The following is a 22,182-nucleotide window of genomic DNA, read 5'->3' as shown; positions in this document are numbered from 1 at the left end:
TTCTTCCAATCTGAATGGACACTGACTACTGCTAGGACAGGGTTCTAGAGACTCTTGTTTGCCAATTTTACTCATTCACTTGCTAGACTGTGGGGATGCCCTGCGTTCCCAAGGAAGGGAATGGTAGTCAGAAAGCATCACAGAAGGGGAAGTAATTCAGTATTTAAAAACCAGTTTGGCTGGACCACTACACACTGGTTGGCTGTCAGTGCTGTGTTCAACACAATTTAGTACCTCAAAACCTTCGGTGTGTTCATCTTATTTGCTCTTCCATATAGACTATAAATTCTTTGAGAACAAGAATAATATCTGATATTTGTTAGATTTGTTTTGTTACTGATAATAGTACCTGGGGGTTCAATAATTGATGAATAATCTATTCCTAAATGCTAAAATATTCATGGGGGGGCGGGGACACGTTCTCCAGTCTCATTCATTCATCCCACTAATTTTTATTAAGTGCTACCAAGTCAGAGTCACAGAACTGGGTGCTAGACATCGAGAGACAAGACAGATACAACTTCATGAAAACCATCAAATTTATTTAAAAAGTACTCAGATGTTATCTGTCTAAAATCCTAAACAAACAAACACACACATACCACACACACTCAAAACAGCTGGTATGTTTGAGCATATAAGTCTAAGAATATAGGACACAGCCTTTGAAAAGCACAAATTTTGAGGAAAGTATAAGGCTCACAATAATTGTTTCCTCTCTTTTCAAAGTCACTCGACTTCCCAACAGAAAACTTTTCATTTTCATTGCTTGTTCTTTGCCCTCCTTGTTGTCTCTGTAGTATTTGACACTGGTTACCATCTACATGATATTATTTCTTCCTACTTAACTAACCACTTCACTGATCTTTTTAGTGGCTTTTCTTCTCTTCCTGAGCCTTAAAAAGATGTTTCCCAAGATTTTGATATAAGCACCCTTATTTGTGCAATCTTTCCTTTGACGATCCACCCACCACTCTACCATCAATGATTAGATTTTGCATTGGCTCCCCAAGGAAGAGGCCTTTTCAGAGCCTTTCCAGTTTTTCCGTTAAGTTTCAAATTTTCACTGCTATCTTCCTCCCAAACTAATTTCTACAACTATTTACCACCTGCAAGCTAAGCCTCTGCCTGACTAAACTACTTCTGATCATGGCACTGCCACCCTCAGGTGTTGTAGCCTTGAATCACCAGCATAGTAAGGTAAAACACACCTGAGATCAGGAGTCAACTGATCTGGGTTCAAACCTAGTAAGCACCACTTACTGGGGATGTGAACTTGGGTATGTTAATTAACCCTGGTGTCTAGTTCCACCCGTTATAAAGCAGAGGCAACATTTCCCAGCTGTGGGAAGTAAATGAGCAGATGGATATAAAATACTTGATGCACAGCAGTGTTCCTTTACCCTTAAATTCATCTATGAAATCAATTTCACTATGTAAGTGATGCTGCCTCACTCTGTAAATCTACTTTAAACCATTTAAATTTTTTCTCAATTGACATATTTCACTTCTCTGAGCCTTAAAGAATTTTGTTTGTACGTATCTAGTAGCATTAACCTTATTTTGAAATTGTTGGTACTTACTTCACAAACTGGATTTTGGGTTTTTTCAGATTTGCTCTGTCCGATATGATGGCCACTCAAATTTGAATTTGTGGCTATTGGAGTTTAAATGTAAATTGAATATAACTGAAAACTAAGACATTTCGTTTCTCTAGCTACATGTGCTTAGTGGCTACTATATGGTATGCTATATACTATTGTATGTCATAGAATATTTCTATCATCAAAATTTTAAACTCCTTTGATAGCAGGGAAAATATCTCTGCATTTCTTCATTGTTTTATTCTTTGTGGTCCCTTGTAGTTAGTAGGCACTTAAAAATACATATTGTAAAATGTTTGTGAATTTATAAAATTTGTAAAAATCACTACATGCATGGATATACAAGGGGTGCTTTTAAAAACCTCTAATATTATGTACTATTGATTATGAATCAATAATTAGTCGTTTGCTTTGTGTTTGCCTTCTGCGGAAGAGGATCATGGAATGGCCTTCTCAGTTTCTTGCCCACCCCTTACCCTCAAAGTCACATCCAGCCTAGCTAGGCTGCTGCTGGGACTTTTAAAAAAGAATGGGAGGAAAGAAAGTAAATATAATACAGGTATTTCAAAGCAACTTGGGGATTTTGGGAGGGCAGCAGTTTAGATGTTGCTGAAGTGTGTGAGGGTAGTAAATTTAAAAAGAAAAATGAGAATTTTAACAAGTATTGCAAGGACCAATGTGCTCCCTTCCCTATTTGGAAGAAATAAGAAGCAAAGACATGAAATATTGGAGTTATCCATTATTGCACGTACTTTTCTTTTTTTTTTTCAGATGAAATTAAATTAATTTAATTTTTGACATTCAACATTATTTTATATTAGTTTTAGATATACAGTGTAGTAGTTAGACATCTATATAATTTACAAAACGATCCCTCTCGTAAGTCTAGTACTCACCTGGCACCACACATAATTATTACAGTATTATTGACGATATTCCCTATGCTTTACTTTACATCCCTGCGACTATTTTGTAGCTATCTATTTGTACTTCTTAATCCCTTCACATTTCACCCAGTGTCCCAACCCCCCTCCCATCTGGCAACCATCAGTTTGTTCTCTGTATCTATGAGTCTGTTTCTGTTTTGTTTGTTCATTGTGTTCTTTAGATTTCACCAGACTTTGCTTTTTAATTACAATACTAATCTATGTTTGAAGTCATATGAATCCTATTTTTATAAGCATTAAAATTATACAACATCACATTACAACTTTTTCCTTTAATTTGCATAAATTTTCTACTATGTGACTTCTATTTCATATAATAAATATTTATGCTCATAGTTACATTTTCATACTCATAAAATAAGTCTAGAACCATATGGGGTAAATTGTATGACTTCCCCATTTTCATCGATCATAGGTAAATCAAAGAACTAACCTAAAGCTATATAAACATCTATAAGTGATACTGGTTAACACTGGCATTCAGAATTTCTGGAAAAGGAATGGACTTCTTTCACAGCAGGCAGACACAGGTGCATTCTCTAAGAGGGGCATGAGAAATAGAGCCCCTTGACTCCTTCTGACATTAATGGGAGTCCCACAGCCAGATCTCTGTGCCCTGCCTTGAGATTTACCCAACTGTAAAATTACATCCTACATAGTTTCGTGTAGGAAGATGACGCATGCCACTCCTGGAAACTATCACACGTTCTCTATAAATTATGTCGCTAAACAACTTTTACAAAGGGTAGTCAGTTTTGGCCTTAAGATTTTTTTATCTTCAACTCAACCTCCCAAGAATGGCAAGGAAAAGTATTTTCACTGCTGTAAAATCTGTAATATGAAGGGAAAGCAAATACTGCATTACTGTTGCTTTAAGATTTTTTTGGTAGCAAAACAATTGGCATATTACTTGACCTGATGCAAAATCAATCATGAGCAAGAACTTTGACAACTTCTAACTGAAAAGACTACTGGGCTGGATACGTTAAATGCTCTACATGGCAACACCAATGTTTTACATGGTCAATTCTTCTTTATCCGTTCTTTTCATTTGGTTTAGGATGATGCTGATCAATGTTATGATTTTCATAGAATCAATTTTCAATTAATGAAATATGGATTCAATTATAATACATGGTAACAGCAAAACAATGTGTACAGACAGGTCATGCTGCTATGCTTGTCTTCTCTATTATAATGAAGTCAACTAAACACTCAAGTTGATTTTTACCTTTTTAAGAATTTTGTTCTATGGTCATTTCAACCGAACAGCTGTGTTCTTCCCACTATACCACCATTGTCATTAACCAGTTATATGACTTACTTAACTTTTCTAATTTTCATTTTTGCAGATACAATGTGAATGGTGTATTAACCACTCCACAAATTTCCTGTAAGAATTTAACAAGATAACATATAAGAAATCTCTTAATGCAAGATTGGTGTGTAAGAAGTGCAGGAGGCATACATTAGATTTTAAATCAGCATAAGTTTAATATATATGGAGATCTTTCAGTCAAATCCATTCAGTCTTATTCCTTTCCCAATTCCAGCTACCTTTTTTCAACTTCACTTCAATGTATAATAAATGTTTATAACCTTTCTATTATTCTATTGATTTTTTCTTTTGTTCCTGTGGTTGTATATTAATTATTATTTTGACACACGTAAGATGACATTTCAGAGCAAAACATTAAACATAAAAGCAACTCAGATTTGACATCCTATCAACTTTGAATACTGTAAAATTCACTTAACTATTATTATTTCGCCAAGTTCACAATGAATGGACTTAAAGTGAGGACTGGCAAGAGGCCAAAAATGTGTCCTTTCAGGAAAATGGTGGAGACATCACTCTTCAGAGCAAGACCTGCAAGAGACTGAGTTTTTTGATTTATCTTCAGTAAGCCAAATTTCTTTTGGTTTCATTGGAAGAAGCATTTATTGCCTCATATCTATTTATTTGTTATTATTTCCTTCAACCTAAATGTAAATGACAGAATCTGATTCCATTTTATACAGCATCTAAAATACTAAAATAGGGTTGGAAAAGTTGAGGGTGTAGAGGTGGGTAATTGTCTGCAAAGGATACTTATTAAGAATACCTCCAAGACCTGATAGAGTACTAGTTTTTACACCGTGGAAGTTGCTCCATAAATATGTGTTGAACAATGAATAAGGCAGAACCAAGTGGTACATTCTGTCTTTTCTTATCTCACAGAACTCAATACAATACTAAGTACAAAAGAGGTGCTCAATAAATATTTGATTAATTGAATGTAATGTTTATTGAGCAAACCATATTCTTTGAGTTATTCCCCTTGAGTCCTTACATTTGTTGGTCCCTGAGGCCAATTTCACTGAATTAGGATTGAGATCTTTAGCTTAAGATTCATCCCGACCTGGAAAAGCCATATTAATTCATATACAAGAGTTTGCTATCTTAAAACTGAAGCCTGATTCTAAGACATATTATTTCCTTTACAAACTTTCTATCCTTGACAAGCAATCTAATAGAACCTTATAACTCACCTCCTTCCCACTCAGAACACACACAACTAGAGGAGCCACAAGGGTTTGGCCAAATTAATTCAGTCTTTGGAACATGCAGAGTCAAACTCTTTGAATCTTGATGTACAGCTTTAATTAAAATTTTAACAATTTGATTTCTCCTTCTCAGTCCATATTTATCCCTGATGATGCACCATAAATTATACTCTCTACTTAAAGGACGTCAGATTTCTCCTTTCTCCCCAATATGCAAGTCATTCATGTCTTTGGTTATTTCTTTCCCATGAACTGATATAATCTCCCTTTTTAACCTTGCATTCTGGAACTTTCAAGGCTCATCTTGAATATATAATCCCATGATATCTTCCTTAACAAGATAGGTATTTTGTAATTCATCCTTGCCAATTTCCTTCCCCTAGCTCTTAAGACTTCAGAATATTTTGACTGGTGTAAGTAAATGCTGTTGTTCAAAGTTTAATGATCATAGATTGAAAGTAATTTGAGGGCAGAGAACATATCAGACACTTCTGTTTTGGCATAACTCCCATAATACCTATCAAGCACTCAGTACTCTGAGAGCTCAAGGAGACTTTTGAGTTTAACAAAATAAAACAGAATTGAGTGGTACGGTTATATAAGGACCTACAAGAGAGGAAAAGATTGTAGGTAGAGAACTATACTAAAATTATTTATAATAACCAAAAAGGCTAAATGTAAGGAAAATTACATTAGCCCAATTACTTAGCCCAAGGGTAAGATGATTAAATATCATATAGTTGACTTATTTTTTATTGTCATTTTTGTCTTACCAGAATGAAAGCTCCATGAGGGCAAATACTATTGTAATATTTTGTTCACTGTTTTATCACCAGTATGAAGAATAGTACCTGGCACATAGTAGGTGCTCAATAGATGTATATTTATTGGATAAATGAATTAATGAATAAGTGAATTTAGGAAACTAATTTAAAAATAAATGGTAATGATTCTTTTTGATTTATATAATGGTATACACATTTTCATCATCATTAGAATAAAGTTATTTGAAGCACCTTTCACCAAAATCCCTAGATTTTCTTCCTTACAGGAGCTCTCTGGATGCAAAATTCTAGAAGAAAAACCTAACAAACAGGAAAGAACATTGTTTTTCTGTGACTGAATCTTAGAAGAGAAAATGAAAGTAATAGTCACCTAATAGTTTTTTTGTGTTTTTCAAAGTTTTCAAATGTCATTTTAATTAATTCCATTTTCTTACACAACTCAATTCAAAAGAGTTTAGTAAGACAGAGTAATGAATGCAGCATATTTCCTGCCATGCCATTTTTCAGTCATTACTGAGGACTAATGTGCCAGTGTCACAAGAAGTTGGTGGAGGAATTCATAACTCTTTTAGCAGCAAATAAAACTACATACAAAGTTTGAAGAGAAAATATAGTACCTTACATCTTTGGGTAGCAAAGGTAGAAAATGATCAGTTTTTGTTCATATGACGTAACACGATGTTCATATTCATAGGCTCCTGCATCCACCATTATCTGCTCTTTTTGGAAAAGACGACGAATGATACCAGCCACCCCATCGCCACCCCAGTTACTTTCCTTTGCTCCTCCATGCCTCAGTAACATCGACAAAATCTAATATTAAAAAATGAAACCTTAGGCCATTTGCAAAATTTTTACTAAAGCAGCAAGCGACTAGAAGTTAGACTCCTTGAAGAGTGGGGATGGGACAGAAAAATCAAATCAAACTGATATTCAGGGCAGATCTTATCATTTCTAGTCATTTTAAGATTTCAAATCACTATCAATTGTATACTTATGTATTTGTCTGTATTTCTCTCATATTATTTTAATAAAGTACACTGAACCACAGGAACATACATGTTATTTGAAAGAAATTGGAGAAAAATTATTTGTGGTTATTTTGAATCGTATCAGCTAAAAATGAAAAGAAAGCAAAAATGTTAATATATTTTATAAGTATCAAAATGTTTCTGTCATGTGGAATTTTGTTTTTATTTTAAGAGGTTTTCATTTTCTTGCTTATAACCTGACATGAATATTTGATAAGTCATCTAAACTCAATTTTCTAAAAATAGATCCTGTTTTTTATAGGTATGCTTTAAACTTGCTTGCGTTTATGATAACACAGTGTTTTTTCTTAAACAAACAGATTCTTTAAGAATATACTAAAATTTAATGCAATATATTGATCTTGTCATATTTTGAATTTAAAGTTTTCTTTTTTTTTTTTTATTAGAAACTTTGTAACCTCACAGTTAACATGCACTGCCGTTTAACACTTGAAGAGGTGAAATTTAGGATTCCCATTATCCCAGGCTCTCACATGAGGCAGAACCTTACAGGTCGTCTCATCCAATCTCTCGTCCAGTTAAAACACTTCTACAAAATCACTAAAAGGTAAATCCATGGGAATGTACCCTCTAATCATAAATTCATACCCAAGGCAGCCCACTGTATAACTAAATAATTCTTCACATTACAATGTTCTTTTCTACATGGCTGGAAAATAAAGTCGTCTTTTTTGTTGGTTTTTGTTTGTTTGCTTTGCTTTGTTTTGGTTTTGCTTATATTTCTTTTCTTTCCCTTTTCTCACTCAGGGAGATTGCTCTGTACTTGTATGACTTTGGGAAAAGGATATATGGCAAAGTAGAACTTAGAAATCATTATGGCTTTGTTTTTTCCAAAGCCTGACTTCAGAGGAATTAAAGTTAAGGCCTTCAAGAACATGAAAGAAGAAATATTTTCCCGATACGAAAGTGAGATCTCCCAAATCTGGGAGAAAAGTGTGAAAGAGGCAACTCCTTGGTTTCCAAAGGCAGAGGAAATCTGTACCCCACTTCTTGCTAAGACGATTTGTGAGGCTCCAGATACCAAGCAGAAACAGTTGAGTGCTCTATCAAGAGATAATGCTAGATTCATCTTCATCCCAGGTTTCCCTGTCTTCAGGTGACAAAGAAGAAGCCAAGTAGAGCTAAGCTGAAAGAGGCACACTCGAACAACAATCTCATCAGTTGCCTGTGTGACTAATGACTGAAAACTGTGTAGCCCCCACTGTCAATACAAGGACAATGCCTAAGACCCTAGAATTAAGTAACTACATGGGGAGGAGGCTTTCCTTAGTTGGACTAGGATTCTTTCTACCACCAAAGCAGAGCAGAGGCTAAAAGGCAGAAATTACATTTCTACAGAAGATTAAAAAAGCATTTTTTTTTCACACCTGAGTTGTAGATTGAGTTTCATAACGATTGAATATATTAAGCTTCTTCCTATGATAGGGTTTCCTTCACTGAATGCAGTTCCCTTTGCCAAAGTTTAAACTTTGGCAACCAGAACGGATTAGCATCACCAGGGTGTGATTTTATGAGTAGAGGTACCCACTAAGCTTTCTTGTTCTAGTCATTATGTTTTATTTAACGTAGCCAGAGTTAGATTTTCTTTGGCAGCTACATTACAATTATGATTCAAGCTATAGACAACTAAAACCCCAAGGCTTTTTTCATTCATATCTCCATTAAGGAATGGTTTTCTCAGTTACATTTGTACCAACATTTGGGACTCAATATTAATTTCCAGTAAATTCATTTAGTTTTTTCTCTTTGTCTGTATATTTTTTTCTTTGGAGCGCAAGTGCAAAAAGTTGTGATGTTCACAACTTGGCATGTTCTCACCATTAAACCCTATAATGCCACTCTTTTGTTTTAGTTTATTTTATAAATATTTTTTTATCCCTGAATTCTCACCACCATGGCCCCCTATAGGCACCTGTTCAAATGTATATAAGTCCTTAGGTAGGCATATATCCTTAACAACTACATAAAGTTGTTTGTATATGGGTACGTGGGAGGCTTTTTAATATCCACATATTTTACACATGTTATTGTGTAACCTTATAAGTTTACGTGCATTACATTAGACCCTCTGATTTGAAGAGCTCCTGATTTGGTGTGAAGTATTTCAGCTATCCCACCTTGCTTTTTGGCATCTGAAAATCTGCTAAAAGGGCTTCATGATTTACCATTAAAGATCTTCTCAAAGGTTAGCATCTATTCTTTTATCTTCCCACTTTGAGTTTCAGCAGGCCATTAGTTACCAAACCACCAAGATGTAATATCATCTGGTTCATGTGATGCCATTGGTTTCTGGGTATTTGTGAGATCCTCAGTTATGTCAATGTGGCGAGGTTGGACCCTACATAAAATGAACCAGTTTGTTCAAAACACTCAGAGTTGAAAATAATGCTTGGGTTTTGGTGTCTTTGTTTTAAGAACAAATCTTACCTGTGTTCCTAAAAGACTACTTCATGTATCATAGAAGTAAAGAAACCCTTTTATCTAATCATCTTAAACATCTTTCCTGCCTAAGACACAACACAGATGACACAGGATCCACAGAGCATGTGTGCATAGGAAAAAAATGGAACTTCCTTCTATTTCCCTGCCCTTCCCATGAAGCTTGTCTGCCAAGGTAACTTGATGATACCAGAAATAATGCCAATATAATTGGTAGGTACTTTCTTTGTTCTAGGTCTCTGTATCTTTGACTAATTGCTTTCTTTTGCTTTTTCTTACACTAAAATTGGCCACAAGACACATTATTAAACTGAAGGTTTTCCTGATTAAACTTAGCCCATCCCCACCAAAAATACACACTCATATGCCCACAAATATACACCAACACCAGTAGGGCATCGGTAGCTTGATCTTCATACTTCTCTGCAGCTAATTTTCCAGCATTACCCTGTGAATACTCAGGTATTCACACAGTCCCCTAAAAGTGACATTCCTAGTCAACACTGTGGGGAACAAAGAGAGTAGCCCTTAATAGCATTTTGAAACCTCCACAGCCTCATATAAAAACCATGAGCACAGTGCTATTTCATTTTTTATTAAAACTATCTCATTTCTCCCAACCTCAATCCAAACTTAATCAATTGAACCAAACTCCACTTCTCATTAGACAGTGATGAGAATAGGAGAAATTGAAGGGAAAAGGTTTTGTTACCTATGCTAAGACAGGTAAAACAAAAGGGTTGATCCAAGTTTACTTCATGGATTCTTACACATTTTACTTTTTCTTCAGAGTGTTATTAGATTGAAGAAAAGCCAACTAATTTAAGACAAAAAGACTACAGGAGGAGAAAAGAAACTCTTTGTGCTGTCGAGTATTATCTACATCCTGATTTTGATGGGGAAATGTTGCTTAGAAAAGTAAAATCAACTCAATGGAAGACAAAAATGTTTAAATGTTAAATGCTGATATTCACTGATTTTAACTGAGGCAGAGCGAGTGATGGAATCAGTCTGCACCGGAAAATAACTGAAAGTGATTACAAAGAGCATTTTCTTAAAAGCTAGCACAATTTCTAAAAATATTGCAAAGGATTCACTGGGATACCTCATCTAAGAATTCCCAAACAACTAAATCTAATCAGACCTTGCATCTGGAAATGTCACACTTCCTTTTTATTCTGTTGCTCATCTTTACATGCCAGGCTTGATCATTGGCCCCTAACTTGGCTTTGGCCCTTTGAACTTTCCTTGCAGGCCTGGGATCCTGCCTGTGGCCACTGTCCCCATTGGGACTCTGATCTTGCCTCAGGCCTCCTGGCTTCCAGCCTGAACTCTGCTCTAGTCTTGCCCTGCAGGTCTTTTGGCATTCCTGGGTTGACTCTGGAAAGAGTCCAGGCTTCCCTGTACTCTGGGACACTTTACCTAGGCCATGTTTTTTTTTCTTTCTAGCTGCTAAAGTCTTTTTTAGAATTCCATGAAACAGTTTCATTATCTTTCCTTCCATTGAGTTCTCATTTCTGAGAACTAAGAAATCATTCACGCATTTATTTACACAATCAAGCAAATATTTAGTGAGCAAATTCAATGGCTCCATCACTGTTAATCACATGTGCAGAATATGTCCTAACAGAATGTATGGATTTTTTTCAAACTAGCTTTTTATAATAAAAATTAAAATTTCACTTTATGTTCCTTAAAAATAATTTTAAACTGCACAGGTCAAAATAAAGAGTAAAAATATTTTAATCACCACTCTCAAGTCTTTGCCACAATTTTACTCCCCAGTAAAAGAAGTTAATGACATTAAGAACTATACATAAACCTTGGCTTTCTTTGAAACACATAGATGGGATGTGTTTCTGTGAAATTATTTACAAAAGAAAGTTCAGGAGTCATGGAGTGACATATCTCACATGGGGAAAAAGAATATAAATCACAGTGCTATTTCATTTTTAATTAAAACTACCTCATTTCTCCCAACCTCAATCCAAACTTAATCAATTGAACCAAACTCCACTTCTCATTAGACAGTGATGAGATTAGGAGAAGGTTGAAGGGAAAAGGTTTTGTTACCTATGCTAAGACAGGTAAAACAAAAGGGTTGATCCAAGTTTACCTCATGGATTCTTACACATTTTAATTTTTCTTCAGAGTGTTATTAGATTGAAGAAAAGCCAACTAATTTAAGACAAAAAGACTTTTATGGATTATACGAAATTTATATATGTGACAACAGTCCTCCCTTCCCCACCCATGACATATGTCAGATCTATGTACCAACATGTTTTGTTTTAGAACATTGAGTTTTGCTCAAGTGACTTATTTAAAAGGAACAAGTTCACTTGTCAATACATGGCTAACTCAGATTAAATTTATCTTTGCCCTTTCATACTAACAAGCTTGAATATGAAGATTTCCTTTTTTTTTCTTATTTTCCCATGACCTTTCACTGAACTCAATGTGGCATTCTCTGTGAGTAAATAGTGTGTGTTGGAACTTACATTTATTTACTCATTTAACAAATATCTATGAACTACTAACCATGTATCCAGTAGTGTCCCAGGTGCTGGGGAAATCTCAGTGAAAAAAAGACAAACATTTATGTTGTCATGAAGCTTACAATTTACTAGGGGAAAATCGGGAAACAAATAAATAAATAAATATACAGTATGTTGGGTGTATTGAGTATAACGAAGTAGGGGGAAAGCAGGTAAGAGGCATAGCAATTCAGGGGTGAGGATGGGCAATTGTGAAGTAGGTGGTCACGTTTGAGCTGAAAGAGAAAAGGAAGTAAGCTATACAAGTATCGGGGGAAAGAGTGCTCCAAGAAAAGGGAACAGCTGATGCAAAGGTCATAAGGTGGAGTATGTCTAGCTTGTTCAAGGAAGAGCAAGAAAAACAACTTGTTTATGGAGTAAAGGGCAAGAGCAGGTAGGGCAGAGATCTGTAGATCCTTTGAGGTAACGGCTTTGGACTCACCTCTGAAGGCGGTGGAATACCTCTGGGGGGTTCTGAGCAGGAGTGACATAATCTAACAAATTTTAAAGAATCAAGGATCAATCTTGAGGCAATGCTGAACATAAACTAAGAGTTTAGGCGTTATTTCTAAGGTCTTTTCCAGGACTATAATTCCAAATATTTTGATATACCATTGAATAAAAATAAGCACATACACTGGAAAAAAAAAAAGGTAAATTTGCATCTGCTCCTGATGAAAGAGAAGTTGTATACATGGTAATGAAAAAAAAACCTAATAGTATTCCCATGTAAATACCACTTTATCCCACCATAATGGATGATAATCTTCAAAAAATGAAGGATTTATCAAAATTAAAATACAAGGATTTACTTCAATTTTTGAGGACTGAGAAGTTCAGTCAGTGATAAAGAATGGAAACATCCTAGGATCCACAAATTTAAATTATTGTAAAAAGAATGTATTACAGAACTTCAAAGGTTATCTCTTTGGAAACTTTTAAAATAAAATTAAAAACAAGTTAATCTTATAAAAAATATATCTAAGTGACCTAATATGGTTATTAGTATAGGTGCTATCTAAATCACTACACGGATGCTTTACCTCTTTGCTTTTTATCTGTTTGTTATAAAAATTTTTTCTAATAAAATAACTAGGATTCTATGTATTGATAGGTAACATCTAGAGAAATCAGTTTAGTTTCAATTGAATTGGCTTCTGTTTCAAGCTTTATAACATCATTGTCAGATGTACCCATAAGTCATTGTTTTCAGGAATGACAGCTACAACATAGTGGCCCATTCCATCTTTTGGGTTACAAAAAATGGTTGTTACAGATGGAAAAGATAAACTAACCCACAGAAGGCTCATGGTCAACACGAAATCAAAGTGATTTGACAAACAAAAAATGGTAGGAAAAGGAAAAGCATCTCATCTGCTTTCTAGGCTCCAGAAGAGTCACAACTTGATATATTCCTAAATTCTACTGAAAACTTTGAGAAATAGAAATAATGCAAACATCATATAAATATTGGAATTTTCTGGTAGAAAAAGATACCATCAATGAACATGATGCTGAATGCATAGAAAATGCATAGCCCTTTGCCAATGAGCAGGCTGTCAAATGAGAAAGTCACATATCACACAATGTAATGGATTTAAAATATTAAATATGAGTGCATACACATTAGTTTTCTTGTTGCTTAGCTCTTCTCTTAGGTATGACCATTTTCTTCAGAAGAGCACACTAAATGCATCTTCCAGTTGACTCATTTTCACATGAGATAGCAAATGTGTGGGAGAACCAAAACAAACAAACAAAAACAAAGCCTTTGATTAAATTAGTGACAGGGGGATACCTGATTTATTCATAGGATAATTGAGCTATATTTGCTATATTTGTTTTAATGATGGAGCTATTGAGATTGCATTTCCAGTTCTTTGATTTTAGATGGTGCTTTTGGAGCTTTTATCTAGAAAAATCAATAAAATTCTTGAAATGAGATAATACATTTTTTCTAACCTTAATCTTGAAATCAAGAAACTCTCTATACTATTAAGTGGGGTAAAGGGATGGGAGTATTGGAGGGGACATAAGGGAAAGGCTCAAAAACAAAAATATACCATGTCCAGGGAAATGGTGTGGGCTAGGAAAAGTCTGTGTGGCATTACAGGGTTTAGAACTCAACCCCTTATGCATGAACATGGAAACAGGGTAATCCATATGTGGTCAGGCAGATCTCCTGGTGTACATTATCTGTGAGAATCATTTTTCTTACTCGCACATTTATATATTTCGTTGGCCCAGTGTGACCTGTTGAAAGTTTCCTATTAGAGCATGGTGTCATTAAACTTTCTAGTCTAATATGCTCTTGAACTTCTCTCTTCCTTTTCTCCTGAGGAAACACTGAGCCAAATCATGTTTGCAATAGTTTCTGAGAGTTTGCAACAGGATATGAATTTCAGGATATTTGCAATTTGTCATATGATAAATAAAAGAACTTCCCAAGTTACATTTCATTTCTGACATTGATTTTTTTTGCCTTTATTATTAAAATAGCAACTAGTACAAGTGTAGGAATGCAATTTAACATAGAATAAACGTCCTTTCTCTATACCATCAAATACCCAACACTCAAAGTAAGTATCCAAACACTGTGCATCTTATCCCCAAAGATCATTAATATAAATTATACAAAAATAAAACATAATTTAATTTTAACATTAGTAGCATCGTATTAAAACCACACTGATTTATAATAGTTCAAACTACAGTGGCTAGTCTGGCATTTGGGAGTTCTTCCAGGTGTGCCAATGACAATAATAAGTACAAAGTACGATAAGTTTTCTGATTTAAGTCAGGAATATTAGACAGTCTTGAAATTCTTGCATAGAATAAAATATTTTAAATGTGTGGCACTTCTTATTTGGTCCCAATTAAATGCCACATACAGATGATGTCTAAACATTACCAAATGTTAAACCAAAATGTGAAAATTCTTGATTGTTTTAGTTTGAACTTTGCTTATGAAAATTGGATGCAATAAACTCTGCTAACATAAAAACTTCTTAATGATTTTGTTCTACATGTTTGGCTGTGTCAGATAATTTAATGAGAGAACTGAGTTGAATTTATAATGATCTAATTCACCATGATACTGGATTGGGAAAATTGAAAAGTCCAGTTTGAATCCTTTGTGGTTGATTTAGTCATCAAGGGAGGAACAGGAAGGAAGGACCTATGACAATAAACAAGCCATTGAATCACTCCACTCTGCAGAGTGAACAAGCAAACAAGTAAACAAACAAACACAACTTAGGAAGGAATTCTCCCTTCAACTTTTGCAAATGTCTTAACTTCTCTGAGTCTCAGTTCTCGCACCTGTCAATGGAGATAACGCCCTGTTCATATGAGAATTAACTGAGATAACACAAAGCATTTAGTATACAGGCTGAGAGTTCTAAGCATTTAACAAATGTTACTTTCTGTTTACCCTCTTTTGTACTAAAGAAACAAAGTCCGATTTTTTCAAAGCCTTGTATCATGTTAAACATCAACTTTTCCTTAATGATTAAATCCCTGCTGATCTTTTACACCACGATGTTTGTGTTTAACTGAATAGTGACTCAAAATATCTACACACTACAAATAGAGATGACACTATAATCAAATGTAGATCCTTTCCTCTTTAGGAATGGTTTGTGTTCCGAAAGCCAAGTTGTTGATCACTATTAAGAATCCAAAGCCTATAGAACTAAGGAAATAATGCTTATTTAATCTGTCATTTACCTGGTATATTATACAAACAACACTGAAGAATTTAGCAACTTTCAATAACATTGTATGGGAAAACACATTCAAAATTCCAAGTTGAGACTTTGGTAATATATGCCCCCCACAGGCAGTGAGAATAGAATTTCTGTTAGCTGCAAGCTACTGTCGATCCTCTGCAGACTGGGACAGTAAAACTTTGGTCAAGGGACCCCTTGTCACCTCCATCACCATTGTTTTTTTCAGAAACCATTATTATAGCTTCCCTACCTTTAGTCTTATCTCTCCACTCCTCCCCTACACACACACACACACACACACACACCTTTACTCCTTTCCTTTAAGAACGATCGACTCTCCGTTACTACCACTCTTGACCACTATTTCTTTCTCTCCTGGTCACCACAGAAGTTAATGCAAACCCATGCTCCTACATTCATCCCCCAAAAGTCACTAAAGTAAACACACAATCTTTTTGACTTGGGGGCAAGGAAGAGAGGATAGTTAGGTTTTATAACGAGGAAATGCATGGAAACCTAATGATCATCAATTATCCTAGTTTATACATTTATTTCTACACCATCCCCTGACCTCATCACTTTTCTCAGGTTGTTTTATTTTTTTATTTTTTATTTTTCGCTTTGTTTTGTTTTGTTTTTCATTTAGGCTATTTAGAGAAAAAAATGTACAAAAGATTGAGAAAACAAAGTCATCTAAACTAGAATTAGAAGAGTCGAGATTTGATGGATAAATTGGAAGAGGAGACAAGAACAGGACTAGATACCTAATAGGGATAGAAGATCAGGACAGTGGTAGAAAACATCTCTCAGTAACTGGTTGATGAGTAAATGTTTGCAGGGAAACAGAAATGATTTCCTTGAGTACATGCGCGGTGAAAACTATAAAGCAATATACAATTGGATGCTGCCTTCCCATCTGCCTGGTCCAGCCTGGCAAATCAGAAGGGTTAGGGATTACTGGAGGGTGCGTTTGATATTACAGCAGACACAGATATTCTTATGTCACAGAATTCATAGAGGTAGTGGGGTATGGTGGAAAGAGCCTTTAATTCAAGCCATCTGAGTTTAACGCCATGTTCTTACAGTTCTAAGTCCAGGTGACTTTGGGTAACTCTTTCACTTTTCTGGGTCTCTGTTCTAGTATATGTGAAGTGATGAAACTGGAGTACTAAGTGAAAAATACTGAAGTACATGTTTTTAATTAAAAAAATATATATGTGTGCCCTGCAACTCAGGTCATTAAAGAGTCTGAACATGGGTGATTTTTCTAACTGTTTCAGCAGCATTGTCTACACAATGAGGGACACCCACAGGAATCCAAGACATTCAGTCAGCCATCTGGATGACTCCAGACATAGAGGTGTGTCGCGTCTGTATGGCTTTCCTAACTGAATGTTTGGATATCCTGATGACACAGACTAACAAGGACCCAATTAGCTAGTACTGTTTCTCTACTGCTTACCTTAGTGGAGAGCCTATCCTGAATAAAGGAAATAATAGGAGAATCATTTTGCCTGCACTTCTATTCAAATCAAGTCACTGAAGGCATTCACTTGAACAGAGTACATCCTTTATTGAAGAATAAGGAAGATGAACGCACATTTTTTTAAGCATAAAAAACTCTGGCAAGGGTCAAGTAGCATGTTGCTAGCAGAGTTGGGGCCCAGCGTGGCTTCTTATGGTTATTTGCTGAGAGATCTAGTATCACGTCAGTTGGTGCATTTTTATACTGTTTTTTTTTCCCCTCCCTAACAAGTGCCAGACATGTGAGGCCGTAATGAGTTTAATTAAAGTCAATGGCAGCCAATAATTCAAACTTTATAAATGTAATTTGGGAGCAAACAAAATGCCTAAGTCAAAACATGAAATATTCTACTCAAGTAAAAATTTTAATCATGTTTGTAAAATAAAATTACCAAGTATATAATGGACTCATATAGTACAAAGATCTGATTTCCGGTGCTGCATCTAACTCTAGCTGACTGTGTTATTTTGATCAGGTAAAAACTTTAATTAAGAGAACCTTTTTTAGCGCTAGCACCATGCTTGTACATAATTGGTATTTAATAAATATTTATTAAGCACACGAGTGTTTAAAAATGTACAGTGCCAGAAGCAAACAATAGGGACAATACGAAATGAAGATAAACAGCTAGAGAGGAGAAAATACAGATAGAGGAGGGGAAAGAGAATTATATGATTAACTCACAATTTTTGTAATTCTCCTATGAAGCTAGATTGTCACACATTCCTGGAAAGATTTAATGTGAGTTATAATGAGTTTAAATATTATGAAGAATTTATCACTTTTGCAGGATTTACCATTAAGTGCCATACATAATTAAAATAATAATTTGGAAATGATTCATTTCCAAAACAAATGGAACAAGTCTATAAAAGGATTCAAGACTCTTGATTGCTATTTGTAGGGTCCCTCTCAAACGTGTAGCATTTAAACTCACTGATGTTATTCTTTTAACATAATAAATGTCTTACTATAAAATTAGTAGCTAAATGTTTGTATTATTTGTATATAATATTAATAGAAAATTCTTGTTGGATCCATTTTCATTCTCACCCAAATTATTTGGCTTTCATATTCTATGGAAATCTAGTCTTCTGTTTGAGAGAAATTTTAAGACTTAAATGACAAATGAAGATAACAAATCAAAACGGCCACACTGCTCACACCATCTTTACTTAGACCACTGTTGTTTTCATTATTGCTGGGCATCAAAAAACAATATTCACAATCACCTTTTATAAGAAACCAAAACATGTTGTTGAAACATGTAAGATGAGAAGATGAAGCAGGCGATCAATTTTTGAATCGAGAAGCTTGCATGGTTAAATTTTGACAAACCAACCACAAAGCCTTTCTCTACCAGTAAAAATAATAGTTTCCTCAGATAAACAATTAAGTGTTCACTTTGTTGAAGTGTACCAGAGCTCAGTCTAATCTTCTTGAAAGATATGTGATTAAAAGTCTGAATTTTGAAATATTTAAAATGTGGCTCTGTGTCACAGCACTCCAAATACCTCTTTGATTACATATTGATGTTTTAAGGTAAATTTATTATGTGTTGTTTATATACATGAATATTTTGAACACATTCTTCATATTCCATCATAAAATATTTTACATAATTTTTGAATAATAAATGATGAACTATGATCCTCCTCATGCATAGTAAATGTTAAATGCTGCATTGTTTGCAGACATTAAGCCATAAGTGTTATTTGAGATGTTGCAAAATCCTGACCCCTTTAAAAGCCAAACAGCACTACAGCAGGCCTGCCCTAGCAACTGTATTCATAATGGCAATCTCCGACAGTCAGTCAAACTAAATAAACCATCAAGAATTCCAAGCTAGAAATGAGTTGTTGAGGGCTCCCGTTATCATGTCGGGACTGAGGTCATGGAGGGATCCGGAATGTTATTTTCACTAGTGCTGGCCTGCCAGTTAGTGCTGGAATTAGATTTTAGTGAAGGTGAACTTCACCATTGCTGATACTGGCAGAAATGCACTCAAAATCCTTGTAAGGGCATCAGGAATGTTTGTGGATTACAGAGAGGTGAAGCCACCCTCTCTGCTGTTTCTCTGTTCCTTGTCTTGAGTGTCTCCTGTTGATCTGGGAAACCATTGCTGTGTATCAGGGTTTAGGATGCACAATTTGTCTGCACATGCTGAGAATGAAAACAAAATTTCCTGAGCACAGAGCCTCAGCACACTCGAGAGGTGTAAGCCTCGGTGCACACTCGTTAAACAGGACAATCCTTAGCAAGGTATTATTTAAAGTGAGACGCTTAAAAGATTATGTTCTTTGATTTTACAGTGTAGTTGTTTTATTTTATTTTAACGGGAAAGTTTAGAAAACATTACTGTTAATAACATGTTGGATCAATAAATCATAGCAACTAAATAAGGCATGCAGTGGCCGTTCTGACAGTCTTCCCAAGCACAGACCTTGCTGCAAGTGGCGTAGGACTTGGGGATGGACAAGCAGAGTGTAAACTTTCACTATACACACAAAAGTTGAAAATTAACTAGGCGCCCAGACTCTTACTATATTTCTCTTCCTTCTAACAATGAAAACTGACTCAGTAATCTTTATTTGATGTCTGTTATTTTAACAATGGAAACTCAAAGAAAAAGATAAAAGTCTACATCTAGATAATGTCATTTGTGGCAACAGCAGTGAATATGCAAGTTGCTATTAGAATATATAATTGAACTAATGGCTTTCAGTTATATATAGAATATGTGGCTATAGGATACTGTGGCACATATACCCAATTTTTTCTTCTGCCAAGGCAAAGAATGCAGGGATGGTATTTAAACTCACTGGCAAGTCCAGAAGAAACAGGTTTGCATTTCCCTTCTATAAGATCATCTGTAAAGCAGTAAGTTCGATGCAAAAGCCTATATTTTCTTTGCATTCTAGATCAAATCCCAAGACAATATTATTTTTACAGAAATAAACCCTCACAAGAGATCCTATGAATTCAGATTAATAATGGCCTTTTCTTGTAGCTATATTAGCTTTAGTCCTGCTTTCATACAAATAGCCTCAATGTATCATCAGGAATGCATTATTTATCACAGTTCCAGATATTGCAAATACAGTGAGCAAGATGGAGAATCTTTATTGACATATTGATGTAACAGAGAAAATTAGTACAATTAAGATGCGCCTGGCATGAAATAAGAGTTTTTGAAAGAATGAGGTTGAAACAGATAAACAAGGCTTGGTGGGAAGCAGTGGACCTCTCCAGACAGCTGAAATGTCAAGCCAGAGGCAGGACCTTTTGTTATACCTCCTGGGTTGGTGACAATAAGCCAACATAGACTGGAAGCCTTGACAAGTTATAATATTTTATATTCTTATTTTAAGACAATATTTCAGAATTATTTATTACTTTCTATTGAGCTTCATGGAAATAACCTTTGTCCTGGATTTTGAGCACTAAGAGGCATTTCCATATCAGTCTAACATCAACATTTGAAATACACCCAAAACCAAATATTCTCAAGATTAGAAATAAAGCAGCCTGTTGCATCATTTCCTCAAAAAAAAAAAAAAAAAAATTATAGCCTGAGAAGCAAAGGGTCTTCTCTAACTGATTTCTGAAGGTTATGGTTTAAACACAAATAAATAAATAAAAATTAAAAAAGGAACATACAAAAATATCTGGTTTCTATTAAACATCATTTTCTCTCCTGGTCTACAATGGTCAGCAGGGCACACAGCAGTTCTGCTGCTTATGTTACTAACCTGGGCAATGGGTCAGCAGACTTGACCCATTTATTCTGTGCATAATGTTAAATGCTGTGGATGGCACTGCTGTCTGAATCCTGCCACTGGTCCCTCTTCACCTCCAAGTAATGACCAATCGAGTATGCACACAAAGAACTGAGCCACGTAAGGCAAGGCACCAGTCAGTTGTATTATCTAATGTAGGGAGCTGCAGGTGGAGCTGGGCTAGAGAAGGAAGCAAAACTTCCCTCTTGCCAAAGGCAAAAGCCCTGCCTTTCTAAACATCCAACATAGGAAGAGGAAAGTGAAACAACTTTTCTGTTACAAGTTAGTGATCCAGGGGAGAGGAAGGGAAAAACCTGTTTCCAGCTTCGGGGCCAAAGAGTAAACGCATACACTGGTAACAGGACATGGCCAAATCAGGGATGTCACACGTGCCTTTGGGATGAAGCAAATACCTGGGTCGAGAAGGGGGCACTTATAAAGAGACAAAGTGGGGCATCATTGATGGATGTTCCTTCCTTCTATGGAAACTAGAGTAAACAAGTATTATTCCTTTAACACATAAAAACTCATATATACTCTTTACATGTTCAAGAATCAGTTCTTCTTTTCTCACTTGTATAATTTATTAAGTTGGTACAAAAGTAATTGCGGTTTAAAAGGTTGAAAATAATTGCAAAAACCGCAATAACTTTTGCACCAACCTAATTCCATAGACTTCCATAAGAGGTAAAACCTTTAACATAGTGTTTCCCTGAGCATGATCCCTAAAACATTAGTTTTTTGTGATGTAATTATGAAGGACAGGGGATGAGCTCAGTAACCAGCTAAGTGTGGTTAGCATTGAGTTAAACAAAATATTGAATTAAACCATTTTCTTTACTAAAGGACGTCTCAGGGCTCTTACTATGCCAATGTGTATTGTGATCATTGGAGAGGGGGAATAGTGTGTATTGCCTCCCAAAATTATTTGATAACCAGATCCTATTTTTTAGGAATATCTCACAGGACTAGTGTCCGTAAAAATGCTCTTTGGGAAACATTAGTCTGGTGGATATTCTCTCACTTTCACTTCCAGGATACTAAGGCCACTGGGTAAAAATAGATCAGAGAAGAATAGCAGGCATGAGCAATAAGAAAGCAAGGTCATGTTGGGTCTGGAGCTGAATGGGTTGATGCTAGATTCCAAGGCTGTGAACTGGCAGCTCTAGACCTGAATTCAGTTCCAGGCTGGATATTTTTAAAAACAGATTATACAATGTGATGTATGGATGACGT

This window comes from Rhinolophus hipposideros (assembly GCF_964194185.1).
Source record: "Rhinolophus hipposideros genome assembly, chromosome: 6".
In the NCBI taxonomy this organism is placed as follows: domain Eukaryota; kingdom Metazoa; phylum Chordata; class Mammalia; order Chiroptera; family Rhinolophidae; genus Rhinolophus; species Rhinolophus hipposideros.
This window is presented reverse-complemented; position numbering follows the sequence as displayed.